The sequence below is a fragment of the Lonchura striata genome, chromosome 18, assembly GCF_046129695.1.
Source record: "Lonchura striata isolate bLonStr1 chromosome 18, bLonStr1.mat, whole genome shotgun sequence".
Lineage (NCBI taxonomy): Eukaryota > Metazoa > Chordata > Aves > Passeriformes > Estrildidae > Lonchura > Lonchura striata.
The window spans coordinates 5,633,998-5,655,899 of record NC_134620.1 but is presented as its reverse complement, the minus strand read 5'-3'; positions in this window follow the sequence as shown (position 1 = coordinate 5,655,899).

Below are 21,902 nucleotides of genomic sequence, written 5' to 3'. Positions count from 1 at the left end.
AGTCAGTGATGCTGAAGGCCAGGCTCCCAGTGCCACACTGGGGACCACATCTGATCCACTCAGCAGCTTGGGGACATCCAGGACACCCTTCCCAGCCCATGGGCCACGGGTTTCTCCCATCTCCAGCTGGGATAGGTTTACAGTTTGCTTTTCAAATTATCTGTTCAGGCATTGAAAACCTTAAAATCCTCAGGTGGCACCAGCAGGAGATGAGCAGCGCTGAGAAACCCCTGCCAGGTTTGTCCCCTGGCTCCACCTCCTGAGCTGCCCCTTCCAAAAACCATCCCTTGTCCTCTCAGCAGCTCTGGCACCCAGAGGGAAGGGCTGGGAGAAGGTGGGATGAAGGAAACACCAGAATTCAGGGATGTTTTGCTGCTCAGAAGCTGCACACCAGGACTGAGATGTGCCCAGATTTCAGAGGGAGAGAAATGAGGACGCTGCAGTGGCTTGGAATGGGCACTCAAATCTGGGGGTGCCAGAGGAGGGTTTGGAGGAGGGGAGCCCTGGGAGGGGGGCAGCTCATCAACTCACCCAGGCAGTGCCTTGGCTGCTTTTTAAACGGGAAACATAAAAGTTTATGATGTGTTTGAAGGATTAGGACCTGGAGTCACCCCAGGGTGCCTGGAAGGACCCAGCAGTGCCAGCAGCTCTCCCTGTGCCACCACTGAGGGACAGCTGCCTGCTCCCAGACCTCTGGGGACCAGCACTGGGCAGTTTGGACACATCCTGAGCTGTGCTCAGCCCCAGGGAGTGCCTCAAGCCCTGGATCCAGCCAGCCTGGGGGGATCCCACCGAAATTCCTGTGGGACCAGCACCTTCAGAGCACAGTCTGCCTCTGGGCACCTCTGCTGGGCATTTCCACACCCAGAGATACCCAGAAGGGATGTGAATCCTTACCTGCTCCTTTCCACACTTTCCCATGTTTTTCCCCCATTTTCACATCTTCACTCATGAAATCCCATGGAAGCAACAGGTCTGGGCCCAGGGAACGTTTGGCTTGCCCCAAGTGGTTTGTGGAAATAATTAACTTTGTGTTCTCAGCTGAAACCTGCCATGGCAGCCCGGGGCCTGTGCCATCCATGGGGGATGGACTGGGAGAAGCACGGGTGGAAAACACAGGAGGAACCAGCTGAGAGTGACCCTCCCTGGGCTGCTTCTTGGTCTGTACCTGTCCCTCAGGCTGGGCCATGCAGTTCTGGGGACATCCTTTGTGCCCCCTCCCAGCTTCTCTGTGCCCCACGGGAGCCAGGGCTGGGCACTGCCTCCTCCCCTGCCCGTGTGGGTGCAGCTCTGGTGCTTTTCCCATCTTTCCCCAAGGATTCCTGCCCCTCAGGCTCCCATGACCTCACCCCACTCCTGTCCCTCAGCCCAGGGCACTGCTGCTCATGGGGTGACACTGCTGGCCTGGACAGGGCCCCCCGCACCCCAACACCCCCCCAGGGTCTCCCCAAGGCTGGAAAGGTCCTGGTGCCCCTGGCACTCCCTGGACCCCCCGCTCCCGTCGTGCCTGGCTGAGGAAGAAGTAATTAGTGCCGCTTGCTCCAGCAGGCAGTGCCCAAATGTCAGCAATAGCAGAGTCATTAAGACCCGGTTTTACTCTGTGTTTGCTCCCAAAGTCTGTGTGTGAGGAAATTTTGGGGGGGTGAATCCAGCTCCAAAGCACCAGGAAAAGTCCCTTCACCTGGCTGTGCTGCCCATCTGCTGCCTGCCTCAGTTTCCCTTGCATCACCTCTGTAAAGGACCCAGCAGAGGGGAAGACCTCAGGGTTATGTGATGGAGGCCAGTGCTGCCCTGGGGTATCCCCAGCATCCCTGCTTTCAGCAGCTGGGCTGGGCTGGGGTGGCTCAGCAGCCAGGAAAAAGCTCCTGCTCCCGTTAAAACCACATCAGCCTCAGTGAGCTGTCCTTGCTTGGTGCCCACCCGAGTGCCCCCACGCTCCCAGAGCTGCTGCCCCAGGCCTGGGCAGGTTTTTGGGCACAGGCAGGCACAGGGTCCTGCAGCAGGAGCGTGCTGCAGCCTGCTTCCCATCCCTGCAGCAAGCAGGAGAGGGAGAGAGCGGGAGGGAAAGGACGTGTCAAATCAATCATATTTAAACAAAAGCCTCTTCGGCCCAAGGGCCCTTTTAAAAGCTGCTTATTTAATTAAAAGTCCCATTTTCCATATTTATGGCCCTTATTCAGTTAAATATTAACCGCCTGGGCCAGGGCTGGTTTATTCTTTGGGAAGAGGCAGAGTTGGGAGGTTCATTAGGGGGTTATCAGGCAGATGGATGGACGGAGGGATGGACATGGATGGATGTGGGACAGCACATGTGGGCTCGTGATGGTGCCTGGGGACTGTGGGGGTGACACCACCACTGCCCTGTCACCTTCCAGCAGGACACAGGGTTAAAAACAGGGGAACTGGGGCTGTTGGGATGGTGTGGGAGATGAGCTGGGACAGCTCCTGTAGGAAACCACCTGAGGCACAACACCAGGCACAGTTTATGCACCCAGATCCCCTAAGCTGTGGCAGAATGATCACCAAAACACCTCCGTTTTTCCCTGGGGCCACCGGTTCCTGGCCAAACCCTTGCCAGGACTGTTTTTCCCCAGGATATTATTGCCAGAAGCGTGTGAGATCCGTGGGTTCTGCTGGGTTTGGACATCTCAGAGCTGGGCAAGACCTCACTGAGGGTTCATCTGTGGTGTCACTGCTCCAGGCTGGAGCTGGGAACAAGGACCTCTGGGGGTGTCCTTGGAGCCATGGAGCGGCCAGGGCAGCTCAGCTGGCCCCAGGGAGTCGGTGATGTGGGAAGAGACGATGTGGGAACGAGGAGAAGCTGGAATTTATGTTTGGGTTGGAAGGGACCCTCAAGACCAGGTGGTTCCACCCATCCCCATGGGAAGGGACACCTTTCCCTAGAAGGTGGGAAGGGAAAACCAGGGAGCAGAGGAGCAGCCGTGCTCCAGAAGGTGTCCATGGGGCCAGTCCCTCACTGGCCTGGTGCTCACCCTGCCATGGGGCAGAGGGGGAGCCAGGATCCAGTCCTTGGGGCTGGATCCTGCAGGAACCCTGCTCTGGATGTGCTGGGACGTGCCCTGAGAAAGCTGCAGGAGAGCAGAGGAGCTCATCCAGATGGACCAACATCTTCCTCTGAGCTCTGTCCACCCTTTTCCCCTTGATTTTTCGGCAGCCCGTCGAGCAACCCCGTGCAGCTCCTCTCCGTGCACGGCAAGGACTGCAGGAGCATCACCTCCATCCCGGCACGGTGCACACAGAGCAGCTCTCCTTTTCCCTTCCACCCTCACCGACGGGACACGGACCGGCAGCAGAGCCCGGTCCCTGCCCGGGGAGGGTGGTGCCGGCGGGGCAGGGAGCGAAACGGAGCCGGAGATTTCCTCCGGGGAGCGGGGGCTTGGCTGGCGGGGAGGGGGTGCCGGCAGGAGAGGGAGAGACACCGGGTTATCAGAGAAGTGTGAAGACAATAATGCAATCTGACATTTCTGAAATGAGACCCCCCGGTTGCCCTGGCAACGGCTCACGTGGGACCGGCTCCCGGGAGACGGCTCCGAGATGTGCTATAAATGATGTTTGATTAGAATTTAAATCATTTAGGCGGAGAGAAGATAGGCCTTTTGTCAGCGCGGGGACCCGCGGGGGTCACCCCCCGGCAGCTGCCGGCGCGGGGAGCCGGCCCAGGGGTGCCCCGGGATGGAGCCCGACCCTGCCGGGCTCTGACCCCTCCAGCCGGGACAAGAGGGAGCTCCCGGCCACAGCGAACGCGGCACGGCAGCAGGACGGAGCCCCGAGTGCCTCTGAGCCCTGGCAGTGCACCTGGAATCCACCTGGCATCTCGGCAGGGTCACCTGAGCTTTGGGGTTTCTCCCTCAGCCGGGGCAGAGCCACCAAAACTCTGCCCTGGCTTCTGCCAGCTGAGAGCCTTGGCTTTTTTTTCCGTGCTCTAATTGAGATAATGACACTTCCGAATTCATTCTGCCTCCCTGAAAGTTCCCTTCAGGTGCAGGAATGGTGGCACCTCCACGGGGAGCCAGGCTGCCTCGGGAACACGTCCAGGCCTTGCCACCACCTCGGAAATTCTCCAGCATCCAGAGCTGCTTGGGGGCAGGAATATTGCTGGACAACGATCCCTTGAGCATTCCTCACTCTTTCACTCCCTGGTGCACACAGTGAAGGCCTTTTTTTGCTGCACAAAGCCTTCCTTGGGATGAAATTTATTCCCCTGGCTGCGGGGGCTTGCAGGACGTCACGCGCGGAGCAGCAGAGCTGGAGCGGGGTCAGCGGCCGTGGTTTATGTTCCTGCCTCGGCTTTATGGGCTGAGGGCTGTAGGGAACCAGTGCAGGGCAGCCCCACCTCGGGGCAGGGGCTGTGCTTGCTGCTGCAGAGGGGTTGGGCTCACCCCAGTGCTGCCCAACCAGCCCAGTGTCATCACCCAGTCCAGTGAGGAGACGACTTAAAGGCATCTGGACTTTCTTCTGAGGTCTCACGGGTGGTGGCACCATCAGAGCCAGGAGGCCGCCCCATTTTGGGAAGCTTTGAGCTGTTTATTTGCTTTAATATCAACCAGCCTGGACCCTGGGCTGGGGCTGAGTGAGGAACAGAACTCCCCAGCTGGTGGGACAACGGTGTTAGAAGCAAACCAGCAACAGGAAACTTCTTTTCCTGGAAATTTTTAGAATTCTTTGCTCTTTAATGCCATGATTTAGAGCCAATGAGTCTTTAGAGCTTGCTTTTCAACTCCCCAAAAATGCCATCTGATCATGAAATTAGAGCTAAACTAATACGTCTCAACAAATATTAATCTAATGAATTTAGCTTCTTTCTGTTTGTGGACGAGCAAAGAGGGGAATTGCAATGTTCTCATATGTATTAATTATGTGAATGTATTCAGCAAACCTTTCCTGACTGCCTTGGTCATGAATATTCTGAGTTTTGTTTCGTGGTTGTGCCCACCCTGCACATTCAGCTGAGGGTTTGGGGGAAGAGTTAAACCAAGGGGAGCCTGGATCTTAAAATCATTAAATGGTTTGTGTTGGGAAGGTCCTTGAAGCTCATCCCATCCCCACCCCTGTGGTGGAAGGACACCTTCCAGCAGAGCAGGTTGCTCCAAGCCCATCCAACCCGGCCTTGTCTTGCAAGCTCTGAGCTTTGCTGTTGAGTTCCCCACTTCTGATGGTCTTTTACTTCAAATGGACTCTGGGTGTCTGTGGGATGAACTGGGTGGGAGGAGAAGCCTTGAACGATGCAGGTTCTGGCTGTGTTTTGGGGTGAGGGATGCACAGGGCTGGGCTTGGGGGCTGCAAGAGGCTCCTGGATGCCTCTGGGTGGTTTTGGTGGGATCTCCACGACTGTAAAATCACTGATGAGCATCTGTGGTACCTCCAGCCAGGTCTGGGGTGTTGCACTGGGATTTATTGACAGATGTTGTATTTGGAATGGTGGTGAGATCTTCAGCTCAGCTCTCATCTGGGCAGGGCAGTGTTGGGGCTGCTCCCCAAACCACCCCAGCGAGCTCTGCCAGCCCAAAATCCCTGCTCCTGCTCTTGAGTGGGGCTCAGAGCCAGCCCAGGGGCTCAGACAGGACCCCAGGAGCCCGCTCAGCTGGAGCCCTCCTGTCAGAGCCGCCTCTGGAGATGGGGTGTGGAGCAGGAGGCTCCCTGGCAGGTCCTGCCTGCTCCCAGGGCACAGCAGGGCTGCTCCTCCCACGTGAGCTCAGGTGCTCTGCCCAGCTCCGCAGCCTCTCTTCTGGGAGAAGCCTGGCACTGGGGCTCTGGGGGCTGGATTCTCCTCCTCCAGCTCATCCTTTGGGATTTGGGACCCCCTGTTTGGAGAGAGGGGCTGTGTGTGCTTTGCAGGACAGGCTCAGGGTGTCACCTCGTTAATTGGCACAGGCTGGAAGTGCAAACCCCGGCAGGAACGGGCTTGCCCTGCCCTGGGAAGCTCTCCTGGGCATGCACAGAACGTGTTGGTGCTGCCAGGAGGGCCAGCAGGAAAAATAACAGGGTTTGCTGCAGATCAGAAGTGAATGAAATACCCCCTGATCCTCCTCCAAGCCGTGTGCCGCTCCACAGAAACACAAAACTGCTTCTTGTTGTGGTTGTTCTCTTTGCTTTTGGGGCTCACCCTGCACACACAGGCCCTGGGGACACTTCCCTGGGTGCCACCAGCTCCTGCCCTCCTGGATGCTGATCCCTGGCAGGCCGTGAAGGAGCTGAAGAGGCCCAAGGTAATAAAAACTGATCCAGAGTGGACATAAAACTAAATATACGGCTGTGTCTGATTAAAGACAAATTATTTTTGGCAAATATTAATGTTCCAGCAGGAGTGGCACGGCAGCCACTTCAGCGCTCCTGGGAACATCTCTTTATTTCCTTGCAGCTTTTCAGTGTGATGTTTGAAATACCCACCCAGGACTGCTGCATCCTGCTCTGGGAAAGGCACCTGGGGCTTTGGACAAGGACAGGGAGAGGCAGCCCTTGTCACCTCCCTGGCACTGGCTGATCCCTTTTCCCTGCCTGGAAGTGTGGGGAAAAGCTGTGTTTGCACCTCAGCTGAGGTCTGCAGCACCTGCCTGGTGTGGAGAGGGTTTTCCTACTGGGAAAATACCTGTGCAGGGAGCTGGGAAGGTCGGTGCTTTTGTTTTTATCACAAAAAACCTGCTGGCAATGGAGAGGGGAGCTTCTGGGTGTGGTGGCCTTGGGAAAAGCTGATTCTTGGGAAGGGTCAGGGCTGGTTGAGGGTGGGTGCTGTTACACTGGCTTGCACTGGAGAAAGCTGGAGAGGAACTGGTAATAAAGGCCTGGAGTGATGGGGAATGGACTTACATTGACAGAGGGCAGGGTTAGGTTGGGTATTGGGAAGGAATTTTTCCCTGGGAGGGTGGTGAGCCCTGGCACAGGGTGCCCAGAGCAGCTGTGGCCCCTGGATCCCTGGCAGTGCCCAAGAAAGGGGCTTGGAGCAGCCTGCAACAGTGGAAGGTGTCCCTGCCATGGCAGGGCTGGAATGGGATGAGCTTGTAAGTCCCTTCCGACCCAAACCATTCCATGATTTCTGAGCCCCAAATCTCTGCAGACGTCCCCGGCAGAGCGGAGAGGTCCCAGCCCCGCTGCTGGGAGGGCTCTGAGCAGAGCCCGGAGCCGGAGCTGCTGCCGGGGCCGGGAGTGGCAGCACCTCTGGCTGCCCGGAGCACCTCGGCAGCACCGAACGCTGTGGCCCTCGGTGACCTGTGACACCTGAGCAGGAAAAGCAGGAAAAGCAGGAAAAGCAGGAAAAGCAGGAAAAGCAGGAAAAGCAGGAAAAGCCATCTTCCCGCTTGGTCTGGCTCCTCACAGCCGGCTCTGGCTCACGGCAGGGCTGAGGGGGATGACAGACCCCAGCCCGGGGACACTCAGGACAGCAGCTCCTGGAGCTCTCCTGAAGCTCTCCTGAAGCTCTCCTGCTCCCACTGTCTCCCTTCCAGGTGTCCATTTCCCAAAGCAAACCTGTGCTCAACCCTTTGCACACCCCAGCCCCTGCAGGATCCACCTCATGAACTCGCCTGGTTTTTATCTTTTTTTTTACTCTATCTATATTTTCTTTATCTCCAGACATGTGCTGCTTCCCCTGGTGCTAATGCAGGCATCTTCCAGCCCCAAAACGCCTCCGGGGCAGAGGCAAATGGCAGGGATAGCTCTGCAGCCTGCCGGGACAGCGGGGCACCGGGAGCAGATGGGGCCGCTCCTCCTCCGCCAGCGGCAGCTCCAGCCGCTCGGGGCCTCTGGTTCACCCACCCTCTGACCCCCTCGGCGATGCAATTCCTCCTCTTTTCCCAGTTTTTCTTGGAGTATCTCCGTGTCCCAGCCCTGTTTTATTGCTATATTATTATTATTATCATTATTAGTAGTAGTAGTAGTAGTAGTAGTAGTAGTAGTAGTAGTGGTATTATTGGTATTATTGGTATTATTATTGGTATCAGTATTGGTATTTATTATATATTACTACTACTACTACTACTACTATTATTATTATTATTATTATTATTATTATTATCATTATTATTATTATTATTATTATTATTATTAGTAGTAGTAGTAGTAGTAGTAGTAGTGGTATTATTGGTATTATTGGTATTATTATTGGTATCGGTATTGGTATTTATTATATATTACTACTACTACTACTACTACTACTACTACTATTATTATTATTATTATTATTATTATTATTATTATTATTATTATTATTCCGCTGCCCAGGAAGATTCCTTTTGGGAGCCCAGGCTGGGGCTGCTTGGCGCTGCAGGAGCCTCCCAGCCGATGCCGGTGTCCCGGTGGTCGGCCCGGGGGTTTGCGGGCTGGGGAGGACGGTGATGCTCGCTGGGAAGGGAGAAGAAAGTGGGCCAAGCAAAGCCATTTCTGCAATTGTCTCGCAGCTCGAGAGCAGAAATCCCTTCATTTCTCCGAGGGAAATCGCGGGATGGATCCGTGCCGGGTTCTGCTGAGGCAGCAGTGTGTGAGAGGGGGGGGTTTGGGGCAGCAGTGTGTCAGAGGAGGGGATTTGGGGCAGCAGTGTGTGAGGAGGGGATTTGAGGTAGCAGAGGAGGGGATTTGGGGCAGCAGTGTGTGAGAGGAGGGGGTTTGGGGCAGCAGTGTGAGAGGAGGAGATTTGGGGTGGCTCGGGGGGTCCCACACCTGGCAGTGCCATGAGGAGGGGGCTCTGAGGCCCGGACCCGTTCCGTGGGGTCTGCAGGGATTCCCTGCTCCTGCTGCTGAGGGGATGGGCACCTGGAGGGGTGGCACGGGGTGGGGGTTCTGCCTGCTCCGAGTGACAGGGGACATCCCAAAAAAGCCCTCTGGAAGCGAGCAGTGCTTGGATAGCCACGCTTTGCTGCTGGGCCCTGCTTCCCAGCCCTCCTCCAGGTGAGGGATGTCCCTTAGCATCCCCCACCCGCTCTTCCCGGTGCACGGCTCCGAGCTGGGGATGCAGCAGCGCCCCGGAAAATAAACAACCAGAGCTTAGTGAAGCTGTTCTGCCAAATTTACACCCTTTGCCGGCGCAGGGAGGGGGCGGCAGGAGCCGCGGCCGCTGCCCCTGATGGCCGCATCCATCACGGGGTACAAATGACCGCGCTCCCGGAGGTATCGAGCGGGGACGCGGCGGCGGTGGCAGCTCCCCTCGTCCATCACCGGCCGGGGACAGCGCTGGCAGCGACACCGGCAGCTCGGGGGTGCTCGGGGAGCGGGGGGAAGCGGCAGCATCCATCCCGCAGCTCTCCCTGCCGGCAGCCCCGCGGGGACCGGCGTGGCACAGTCCCCATTGATTTGCGCCTTTGGAAGGGACTTTCACAGGGATTGCTGCCAACTTTGCGGAGCTCGGGAAGGCAGCATTGCTCCAGCTCCTCGATTCTCTTGGAAGCCGCGGTGCTTCTGTCTCCCAGCCCTTGTTTTGTCTCCGTTCCCATCTCCTCCTGCACGCACCGTTCGAGTGCCTCTCACCTGTTTATTTCCTCTAATGGCACCAGGCTACAAGTGGCTGAACAGTTAAAATGAACACCATCGCGATGGGTTTCTCTTTTTTTTCTTTCTCTTGCATCCACTCTGGAAATTAAGATTTTTTTTGCTCTCCTCTAGCTGCATTCCCAAGGGATCGAGCCTGTCCCTTTCCCTCTGTCCCCTTCTGAATGTCAGCCAAACTCCAGGAATGCAGAGGGGTCTGGAAATGCAGAGGTCTTAAAATGTGCTCCTGTACTTTTGGGGCGCCCGGAGGGAGCAGATCCTTGGATTTGTTCACCAAATGGAGCTGGGGCCGGGTGCCCCCCCTCCTGCAGAGAGAGAGCTTCAGAACGGGCATCAGATGGGGTTTGGAGGGCAGGGACGGGGTTGTGTGGACCCCACCTTCTGCTTGGTGCTCCCGGTGTTTTCCTGGCTTTTCTCAAAACCCCCTGCCTGCCATCCTGCTGGGATGGAGGTGCTGTGCTCCTGTGAGCCCTGGGAACCAGTGCGATTCTGGTTCTGGGAGCACGGAGTGGCCATGGAGAGCAGCTCCTGGCTGGGCTGGGGGGTGTTCTGGGGGACAAAGGATGGAGGGTTCAGGCTGGCACGGGCTGCTGTGTCCCCGAGCTTTCCCTGCACCATTATATAACTCCATAGCCACATATTCCAGCTGCCTGAGTGATTAATACAGCTTGGCCCCTCCAAGTTTATTGCTCAGAAGTTCAGACCAGCTTCAGACCCAAAAAAATGTTGGTTTCCCCTCTCTGAACTGTTTTTCTCTGGTGCTGGCAACCAGCAACTGCAACATCCCAAACCTAGTGAGGATGGTGAGGGATCTTCCTCCTCAAGGCAGGCTGAATGAGGGAAAACCAAATGAGATTGCAAACAAACCTCTTTTAATTTATGGGGTTAACAGAAACATCTCTGCTGGATTTGAAGGAAACAGATAACATTGCCAGGCCCCACTGTGAATGAAGCCCCCTTTCTGCTGTCCCTCCCTTCTCCCCACTGTCCCCAAATAAACCATGAGTGGCTCCACAGCTACAAGACTTGAACACGCTCAGAATGAAGTGATTTCTGAGGCAGAGCGTGTTTGGGAGAGGTGGGAGCTGCTGGAGGAGATCCAGCCCCTCCAGCCGGGGCTGCCTGGTGCAGCTTGGGGTGCCAGGGCTTGGGGATCACTCCCAAGGTGGCATCTGCTGGCCTTCATGGGATCCCAGGCGGGCAGGAGCCCCTCTCCGTGCCCTGGGGCTGGCTTGGGCATCCTGCACAGCAGGGACAGGGAAAACTCCCGTAAGTGGGAATTGGGGGGATGTGGATGGTGCCGGGGGGGTTCCCCACAACCTGAGCTCATAGTGCCCGTGTGCCCCCGGCCCAGACCCTGCACCCCAGCTCTTGTCCATCCTCAGCTCCTCATCCATCCCCTGCCCATATCCATGCCAGCCCTCATCCATGCCAGCCGGGCTCTCCCAGCTGCAGGGCACCTGGAGCCGGGTTTGCTCCGAGCTGTTGGTGCCTCGGGCCGCCTCTCCCGCCCCGGCTGGGCGTGCTCCATCCCCATCCTCCCCCAGGGCTCTGCTCTCCTGCTTCTTCCCTCACAGCTGCTTTCTCCTTCTGCTCCTGCTCCCCTCTCGCTCCCTCCACTCTGCCTCAGAGACACACATAACTCTCCCGTGAAATATATACAGTGTAAATATATAAAAAGCCGGCGTTTGCCTGCTGCTTATGTATTCATGAAATAGTAAATAAATTTTATGGGATAATGTGAAGGCTGCCAGGGAGCAGGAGGATGAAAACTAACCCCTAATGAGGCTCCGTGTCAGTTTGGCACACTCGGGATCGATCTGCCGCTTCCATTTAGCGCCCGAGCGTGGGGGGAGGAGGCGCTGCCCCGGCGGGGACGGTCACCGGGTCGCGGGCTCGGCGGGGCAGCGCGGCCGGGGCTGCGGCTGCGCCCCGGGGCTGCCGGGCTGGCTCCGGGGCAGCTCCGGGAGCGGCGAAGCCGTGATGGAAGCGTTCGTTCCCCGGGAGAAATGTGGGGGCAGAGGCAGGCAGGGATGGAGGCAGGGATGGAAGGAAGGACACAGGAAGGGATGCAGGAAGGGATTCAGGGAGGGATGCAGGGAGGGATGCAGGGATGCAGGGAGGGATGCAGACAAGGATGCAGGGATGCAGCAGGGATGCACAGATGCAGACAGGGATGCAGACAGGGATGCACAGATGCAGACAGGGATGCAGGGATGCAGCAGGGGTGCACAGATGCAGACAGGGATGCAGACAGGGATGCAGGGATGCAGCAGGGATGCACAGATGCAGACAGATGCAGACAGGGATGCAGGAAGGGATGCAGGGAGGGATGCAGGGATGCAGGGAGGGATGCAGACAAGGATGCAGGGATGCAGCAGGGATGCACAGATGCAGACAGGGATGCACAGATGCAGACAGGGATGCACAGATGCAGCAGGGGTGCACAGATGCAGACAGGGACGCAGACAGGGGTGCACAGATGCAGACAGGGATGCAGGGATGCATGCAGACATCCCTGCACAGGCTTCCAGGCCGGGGGAAAAGGAGCTCCTGGGGCCTGCCCAGGGCTGAGCAGAGCTGGGCTCTCCCTGCAATCCTCCCCAGGGAGCAGCCGCTCCAGCAGGGATGGAGGAGGGTGATGGCTGCCCCAGGCACGTGGAGGTGCCCTCGATCCCATTCTCTCCTCCTGGGAGGAATAGTGGGAACACAGGGTGTGGAGAGCACTGCAGGGGGGAAGGGCTGGGCTCTGGGAGGACCCACAAAAGCCAGTGAGACCCTGGGCACCCCACAGCCCTGTGGGGCTCAGCCCTCCCACAGGCACTGCCCTGTGTTGGAAGGGCTGTGGGTGCAGCACAGCAGGATTTGCCCCAGTGCTGGGTCTCCCAGCCCTGCCTGCTGCAGCAGGGGATAGTTTGGGGTTATTTGGGGTATGCTACAGCTTTTCCTTTAATTCAGTGTTTGAGGAATGGGGTCATACATAACAGGGGAAAGGCAGGAAAAACGAGTGTGCGCTTCCAAACACCTGGGGGTGTGGGAATCATCAGGCACACCTGAGAAGCTCCCTCACCCAGGGAGGGATTTTAGGATTTTTTGTAGCTAAAAACCCAGCCTGGGTTGGAAAGGAAGCCGAAATGTTGGTCTGGTTAGTGCTCAGAGTCAGCTGCAGGTCAGCAAAGTGGGAACACCACACCAGGCACTGGGCTGGGCCTGCATCTTTCCAGGCACCCCTGGGAAATGTGGGGCTTCATTTAGAGAACAGCCAAAGCACCTGCTGGAATACCAGGGGGATGAGAGATATTTACACACATAAATCCATTGAAGTTTTCTCCTCTTTGCTGTGCCCAGTTTGAAGGCACCTCCTGGCGCAGAGTGGGGGAGTCCAGCAGTGCTGTGGGATGCAGGATGCTGCTGCTGGAATTTTGGCTTTGGATGGGTTTTCCATTATGGAAGTGAGGAAAAGCAGATGGAGATGCAGGCAGGGATGCAGGAACTTGGGTGAAGCAGCAGCTTTTCCCCTCCATCATCACCCTGCCAGCATCCTCACCGAGCTGCCCCACGCGAGGCACAGGGCTTTGGAAAGTCACCATATTTGGGGTATTTACCGCGCTGTTTCCTTCCCAATTCCCATCCTCGTCCGGAGGAGAGCTGGAGCCTGCATCTCGGGTGTTTGTGCGCCCTGTGGGGAGCTGCAGGCAGGGCCGGGCTCAGCCCAGCCCCTCTCCCGCAGCCCCGCGGGGCGGGACGAGCTGCGGGTGCCGCTGGCTGCCCCCGGCATCCGGCCCCAGCCCTTCCCTCCCTCCCGCGCCGCCTCCTCCCTCCCTCCTCCCTCCTTCCCCCCTCGTAGTTTTTTTTTTTATGGACGGAATGAGATGGAGAAGTAAAAATTATTAACCCCGAGGTCAGCGCTGGCTGCCTCATTCCTCTCTAGCTTCAAGCACTTTCTCCCTCATCTGTTTCACAGACAGCGATGTTCGCCTCAACACATTTGCATATACTTATTGCATTTTTTTAGTCTTTATCTATTTATTTATTTTTAAAGAGACAGAGCTGCTCCTGCCTCTTTTTTTCTTTTTTTTTTTTCCCCTCCTGTGAGTTTTCTCCAGCCGCTCTTTGGGATTTGATTCAGGCACAGCTCGCTGAGGGAGGCAGGGGAGTGCAGGACCTGCAGGGATGCTGGGCTTGCCTCTCCTCCTCCCACCTTGATTTCTGCGCTGCTTTTTCCACGTTTTCCCTAGGAAATGGCTGAGTTGTCCCTCTTGGCTGCGGAGGGAGCAGGAGCAGGGTGGAGGATGGCCAGAGGGATGGATCCATCTTGCTCTTCATGGCCCTGCTTCCCCCTGGAGAAGCGATGGGGAAGGGCCCCAGGAAGCTCCTGGTGGTCCAAAGCAGGCTGGAGGTGGAAACTGCTCACCATTCCTGGGCTTTTCTTGGATGCCATGAACAGCTGGCTCCTCCAAAGTCATCAGCACGTGGCAAAACCTGGACCTTCATGTAGGAGGCAGCACCCTCAGGCTCAGCATCCTCCTCCTCCTCTTCACCACAGCCAAGCTTCTCCCATCAACCCCAAGGAATACCAGGGAGGGGTAAAGAAAAAAAATAAATAAAAAATTGGGATTGTTAGATCTTAAGCTCAGCATCTCCCCCAAAATCCCTCGCAGATATCCATAAAGGTCCGGCAGCTATTAGAGGCGTGGGAAGGAGGGAAGGGAAGGAAATGAATGCCGGGTGAGAAGAGAAAATTCATAGCCCAGCTGATACGCCATGATAAATAATTATGAGTTATTAATTTTAAATTACATCTTTAATGCGTTGCATGATTTTAATTCCCACCACAGTATTAATATGGGGACTGTGGGTTTGATTAATTTAAAGCGGAACAGAAAGGTGTCAATTCCCAGCGCTGCCGGCGACCTCCCGGGGCTGCACGGGGAGGGCCCTTATTCCCTTTATTCCCTTTATTCCCTTTATTCCCTTTATTGTGGGATGAGTGTCGGGATGGCTGCTCCTGCGCCGTGGGGTGGCTGAGAATAGTCCAAAGCAGGGTGTGATTTGTGGGGTGGACAACAGCAAGGTGTTTAAGAGCCCACAGCTGCTTTATTTCAGGGGAAATCCGTGAGGGAAGTGCATCACTGGAGAGCTTCCAGGTGGATGAAAATCACCAGAAATCCTCCCTCAACCACTGCATCCCAAATCCACACCACCAAAAAACCAGGGACCGGCATGACCAAAGCCCAGTGGGTGCCTCCTCCACCCTCCCCACTGTCAGAATCTGAGGTACTGATGATCCCGAGATTGTAGAAAGTCTCTGTCTGTCAGCCCCCTGCCAAAGCAGAAGCCAGAATTGGTCTGTGCTGGTTTCCAGGTTGTTTATTCTGTTGATCTCTCACATGTTCTGCTGCCCTGCCCAGCTCTGTCCTGCAGGGCAGCGTGTGGGGCTCTGCCCTCAGTGGGATGTGACAAACATTAAATACCAGAAACTCCCTGGGCTGCATTTACAAGAACGTGCCAATATCTGTCACCTGCGTTGGACAGTGTGTCCCCAGCCTGAACCAACAGAAAAATGCCAACACCACAGTGAGACATGGAGGGCATGAAGAAGGAGAAAAAGGACAAGGCACACCCAGTTTCCTCCATCTTGTCCCCTTTGAACCCCTCATCTAGAATCCTAAAATTTTACTTTTGCACTCGTGCTACACTTAATTATTACTGATATCAAACACTCAGAGCTGGTAATTCATGCTGTAAGATTGAAAACTCTTTTCTATGGCCAGAGATCACAGACAGTGTCCCTGGGGGCTCTGTCCAGGGGGTTCCTGACCCCTGCCAGGGTCCCAGACCTGCCAGGGCAGCCAGAGGGAAGCTCTGGACTCCCACACCCCCCATGTCAGGCACCCCCTGTGCCGGGGCCGGGAAGCTGCTCCGAGTTTGCTTTGTGAGTAAACTTCCCCTAAGTGTGACAATCGCTTTAGCTCCCCGGCGAGGATTTACCGGGCTTCTGTTATCTCTCGGAGAGTCGGAGTTCTCCAAATGGCCATGAGAGAGCAGCCGGAGAGGTCAGAGCCAGCTGGGCGGCACAGCCGCTCAAAGCCCCTTCCAAGCGGCATTAAAGACGGGATTAAGTCTAAGAGGGTTATGGAGGGAGGAGTAAACCAGCCTTGTCCTGCACAGCGCGCCGAGATAAGGCTCTGTTCCCTAGGTGTGAATTCCCGCGTGTGCGGGCCCAGGCGCTCCGGGCTCGGCGGCAGAAATTGGAGGGATAATTCCGAGGCGCCCCGCTATTTATTGGATCCCTTAATCCAGGCAGCGCGGCACCAGCAGCCTCCTTCCCCTCTTGCTGGGCACAGGGATGTGGGGGCACACCCCGCTCCCGTCCTGCCTCCCAGGAAATGGGTTTGGGTCAAGGATGGGTTGGGCGCTGTCCTGGAGCATCGCAAGATCCTGAAGGATCCTCTTCTCCTTCAGTTGTCCTATGGCCAACACCTCGGTGGGGTCACACGGTGCCCCAGGGTGAGGGGTTTGCATCCCTTTCCACCTTCTCAGGGCTGGAATTTGGTTTGGAAAGGCTCCCCACGTCCTCCTGCAGCTTCCCAGCTGGTGGAGCCTGATGTAGCTCCTGGTGCTCTGCCCGAGAGGATGGGATGGGATGGGATGGGATGGGATGGGATGGGATGGGATGGGATGGGATGGGATGGGATGGGATGGGATGGGGCACCAGTCGTGTTTACCCTCCCAGCCCCTCAAAGCAGCCCAGGGGGATGCTCCTCCCCAAGCAGCCTCCAAGGACGGTGGGCTCCTTCCCTGTGGGCTCCATCCCGTCTTGCTCCCCACCCTCCGTGCCTTTCCCAGCCCCGGGAGCTGCTGCCAGCAGAGGGAGCGGGGCCTGAGTGGGATTTGAGCCTTTCCCAAGTACAGCGTTTGCAATTTCCCTTTTCTTGGCTGGGTCCCGAGGCTGCTCTGGGAAGAGCCAGGTGCCAGAGCTCTGTCTGCACGCTCAGAGCCTGTTCAATTAAACAGTTCAGGGAATTAACCGTGTGCCACGAGCTGCAGCAAACCCTCTCGCAGCCAGGGGCGGCTGGATTTGCTCCTGGCCAAAAAAAACCTCAGAAAACAACGTTAATAAAGGATAACCGAGTCCCTGCCTGCTGCACGGAGCCTTTTCTTTCTCCTTCTGCCTCATTTCCCTTCTCTTCCCAGCTGGGAGGGCTCTGTGGTCAGGATGCTGGATGGGCATGCCCGGGGCTGTGGTTTGGCTGGAGCCTCCCTTGCCTGGGTGCCAGGAGGGATTTGCCAGGCCTGGCAGGTGACTCAGCCCAAGGGCAAAGCCGGGCTGGGTGTGTCCCCGGGCAGGCAGAGCTCACTCCCGGGGCCAGGCATTGGGGTTTTGCTTCCCAAATGGTCTTTGGAGCATCTCCTGGCTGGCTTCGTGCCCTGGCTGCTCATGCCCCCGTCCCAGCACTTGGCCCCCACTCTCTCCTCACTCCTGATTTTTCTGTCCTGCGTCTCCCATTGCCCTTCCCTGTGCCAGGCAGGGCTGGCTGCTCCCACTGCCCATCCCAAGGTTTTGGGCACACAGAGCATCCCCATCCTGCCTATTCCCAGCACGGGGAACAGAACTGGGTTTTTCCAAGGGAGCTCAGAGGCACCTTTCTACTTAGGTTTTCTCTCCAAAGACAAAAAAATGACATTTTGAGTGAAGGGTGGGAGCATTCCCACACCCCAAATCTCACCGAGGGGATTTTCCTGGGCAGGTTTTCCTTGGCACTGCCATGGGATGCAGCGATGGAGCCCCACTGGCTCCACACCCGCCTTGTGATGCCCTTTTGCTGCATCCAGGGCCTTTTTATGCTCCCTCTCAAAGGCTCAGATAAAGATCTCCAAGCATTTTTGGGTGAAGGGACTGGTGGTGCCCCCTGCTTGCTTCCAGGCCTCCAAGCCCTGGATTTGGGATCTCTCCCTGCCTGGCTGGAGCGGGCTCCCTCCCCAGGCCTCTGTCAGCAGGAAGATGTAGAGCAATCACAGCTCTGTGCTGCAAATATTAATTATCCACTAACTGCTCTCCAGGCAGCCATTAGATCTCAGCTCTCCGACAGCTGTTCCCAGCCCCAGGGATGCTCCGGAGGGGGAGCAGCCGGGAGGTGGCGGGGGGCTGCCACGGGAGGGGTCCCCGCGCTGCCCTGTCCCCAAGGCTGGCTCAGCCACCAAGGGCAGGGAGGATTTGGGTGCTGGCACTGTTCTTTCTGTGTGAAATATTCCCATTGCAGCGTTTCGAGGGTTCCTTCTTCCCCTCATCTTTCCAGCCCTGCCCCAGGAGGATTGAGGAGGATTTGGTGTCGCCAGGAATTTCCCCTTTCCTCCTTGTTTCATCTCACTGGACAGGGTGAGATCTCTCTCTCTCTGATCACTTGAGACCTCCTCATCCTCTGGCTCATTTTCCAGATGAGTTTTTTGGTCGGGCCCTCCTTGCAGCACGAGCTCCCACTCCCACCCTTACCCTGATGCATCACAAACCTCTTCCATTTTCCTACTTCTTGGGCAAACCCAGGTTTTTTTTTCCCACTGATCCCCCCAGGATGGGAAGCTGTTGGCCACAGTCAAGGTGAGGCCCCACCAAAGGGGAGCTGCCCACATCCCCCCTGTGCCCCTGGAGCCCCCCAGCTTCGAACCCTCCGTCACCTCAGGGATTTTGGCCCTGATTGCACCAAGGAGCTGCAAAGGAGGATGAAAATTCCTCAACACCCTCATTTTGGGATGAGAGGCATTGCCCAAGCCTTAGTGGGGCACACCAGGGCTCAGCAGGATGCACACCCAGGGATGATCCCACCATGGATCCCACATCCCTCTTCCCACCCATCTTCCACAAGCAGAGACACCAATAAGGAGCTCGTTAACGAAATAAATGAGCGAGGTGGGCCCGTGCTCGTATAAATCTCTGTGAGAGAGCGTTCAGACGTTCCATATTTGAGCTGGCCATCATTTAAATTACTGCTCTGCCTCCCCTCAGCCCAGCCCCTTATTACCAGGGGTTTAATGCTCAGGGCTTAATTGCAATCGCTGGCGAGCTCCCCCTCCAAGCTCTCATCAGGAATTAGCTGCTTCTCCTGCCCACTCATTATCCACCAGCCCAGGAGGCTCCAGAGCCAGCCAGGGAGAAGGGCTGGGGGCTTCCCAGGGGGTTTTCTGGGCTCCAGGGAAGAGCCCCTTAGCATGGGAGCTGCCTGGAGAGCTCCAAATAATTCTAAATACTCGAATGTTTCCCTCCAATCGCCCAGGGAGCACCTGGGAATGCCTGGAGGAGCTGTTGGGAGCAGGAGATGTCTTCTAAAAGAAGCTGAGCGGTGGGAATGGCTTCCACCTTCCTCTTCTCAGTTTGCCCTCCTGCCCTGGGGCATTCACTGCCATCCCCCTCCCTGACCTGCCAGAGACAGAAATTGTCACCCCAGAGCTGGAGCTGCCCCATCCCTGGAAGTGTTCAAGGACAGGGCTTGGAGCAACCTGGGGGAGTGGAAGGGGAGTGGAACAAGATGGGTTTGAAGGTCCCTTCCAGCCCAAAGCCTCCCACGGTTCTGTGATTCTGGGACTTTTTCCCCTCAAAAAGAGGCTGGGAAAGGGGAAGGGGTTGGGCAGCACCAGGCTGGGAGCAGGGATCACCTGCTGGAAGGAGGGAGGTGGGACCAAAAGGGAACAATTTTCCCTCTCTGGAAAATGAGCCAGAGGATGAGGGGCTTGCAGGGGATCACAGCAAGATTTTGTGACCCTGGCAAGGTGAGATTGGTGAGCAAGCCAGGAGGGAAAGCAGGAACGTGATGAGAAGAGAGTTTAAAAATTAGTAAGGGAATAATATATATATATTAAAAAATACTTTGTGTGTTCATCTGTTGAGGGGGAGGATCCCAAAAGAGCTCAAAATTCAGGCCAGCTTTGTCAAGGGGTCCAGTGCAGCGTGGAAAAAATTCTCTAAAACCCCAGAAAAATGCAAATGTTTTGTGTTTGAATGTTTCCAGTGGAAATAGTGCCCACCCTGTTGCACAACCGGTTTCCTTCACCAAACTTGCCTCTAACCCACCCCAAATCCCCCGGGCCCCAGCAGGGATTTCTGTGTCCTGCAGAGCCCAGGGGAGCAGAGCCTCGTGCCAAGCACCGAGCCCACGGCCAGGCAGGTGGCAGAGGGCACAGGGGCGATGCCAGGGGAGCCTGGGGTGGGCAGGGGGTCCCAGGGGTGGGCAGGGGGTCCCAGGGATGCTGATCCCAGCACGCCAGAGCCTGGCACGGGGGAAGGCATCAGTAATTGGCAGCGTGGGCTCGGCTGCCCTTTCGGTGGCATCGTGTTTAATTGCACTGGCTGCCGGTTCAGGGGAAGAGCTGCTCGGGGGCCTTATCTCTGCTTTCACCATTTTTCTTTCTGGGAAATGAAGTTAAAAATCCCTTCACAGCAGCTCCAGCGGAAAAAAAATTAGTCCCATATCACTATTTAACATGCACTGCTAAAAACTAGATAAACACAGGCCGTCACTTGGAGATTAGCTCCTCACATGACTAAATGATTTATTTAGAAGATTCCTTCTTTTCTCTCCCGCTCCCTTTCTCTCTCTCGCTCTCCCCTTTCCTTGGCTAAGAACATATTAATCAGAAATTAGAGGCAGGCTGAGGGATGGAGAACGGGCTGACAAAGAGCAAACAGGGAAAAGGGGGAAAGGGGAGCAGGGGCTGAAGGAAGGAAGGATGTGAAGAAGGTGGGGGTGAAAATGGGATGCGGGAAGGAGATGGAAAAGGCTCAAAATAATGGAAAAAGAGGGAAATTTGAGAGAGGGGAAAGAGGATTTGGGAAGAAATGGGGACGGGGTGGGGACCAAGCAGGGAAGAAGGGGCTGCGCAAAGGTGAAAGGGTGGGGGGCAGGAATGAAAGAGAGGAAAAAATGTATGGAGGGAGGGGGGGAAGAGCCCTAATTGTGTGCGGCAGGAATGCGCAGGGCTTAGCCCGCGCCCCGGGGGACTCCTGGCCCGGAATGATTAAGGTACTTATCAGGCAGGGAGCTCCGGAGGGGCGCGGAGCATCCCCCGCCGCCCCGAGCCCCCCTGCCGGCGGGGGCCGGGGGGATTTGCGGCCCCAGCCCCACTCCCCGCGCCGGGGGCAGCCGATAAGAGCATCCCTGCATCCCTGCATCCCCGCATCCCTGCATCCCCGCATCCCCGCATCCCCGCATCCCCGCATCCCTGCATCCCCACATCCCCGCATCCCTGCATCCCCGCATCCCTGCATCCCTGCATCCCTGCATCCCGGCATCCCTGCATCCCTGCATCCCTGCATCCCTGCATCCCTGCATCCCGGCATCCCTGCATCCCTGCATCCCCGCATCCCTGCATCCCTGCATCCCTGCATCCCTGCATCCCCACATCCCCGCATCCCTGCATCCCCGCATCCCGGCATCCCTGCATCCCTGCATCCCTGCATCCCTGCATCCCCGCATCCCCGCATCCCTGCATCCCTGCATCCCTGCATACCTGCATTCCCTGCATCCCTGTATCCCTGCATCCCTGCCTCCCTGCATCCCCGCATTCCCGCATCCCTGCATCCCTGCATCCCTGCATCCCTGCATTCCCACATCCCCGCATCCCTGCATCCCTGCATTCCCTGCATACCTGCATTCCCTGTATCCCTGCATCCCTGCATCCCTGTATCCCTGCATCCCTGTATCCCTGAATCCCTGCATCCCTGCATCCCTGCATCCCTGCATCCCTGCATCCCTGCATTCCCACATCCCTGCATCCCTGCATCCCTGCATCCCTGTATCCCTGCATCCCTGCATCCCTGCATCCCCGCATCCCTGCGCTGCCCGGCCCCGGCAGCCCGCGGGGATTGCGCTCGGGGATAAAGCAGAAACAAGGCCGGCAGGATTAAAGGGGAGGGGTCTCTGCTGGGCTAGGTGCTGTGCAGGGTCCCTTTGCTTTTATCCACGCAGATAACCAGGCCCGCGGGCTGGGGCCTACAACGATAAGGAGATTAGGAGGATTGGCTCATTTGTAGCGAGATCCTCCAGCAGGGATATCGGGCTCTCTATAGAGCCACCAGAAGGTTATCTGAATAGGCTAGAATTGAACTAACCCCGAGCGGGCCCTGGGGGAGCTCCCGGGACAAAGCAGGGCCGGCTGGCAGCGGGGGGCACGGGCCAGAGCCGTGCCAGGGCCGTGGGCAGGGGGGCAAGGGGATGCTGGCATCGCCCAGGGGGTTCCACACGGGCAGTCCGTGCTTCAGCCTCAGCCCTGGCTGCTCCCTCCGGAGCTCTGGGATGCTCCAGGAACGGTGCCTGAGTGTTTGCCACCAGGCTGGGGTGCTGGGAGAGGCAGGAGAACGGGGAATTCGCACCCACGGGCACCGGGAGGAGTTCTGTGTCACACTGAGCTCAGGC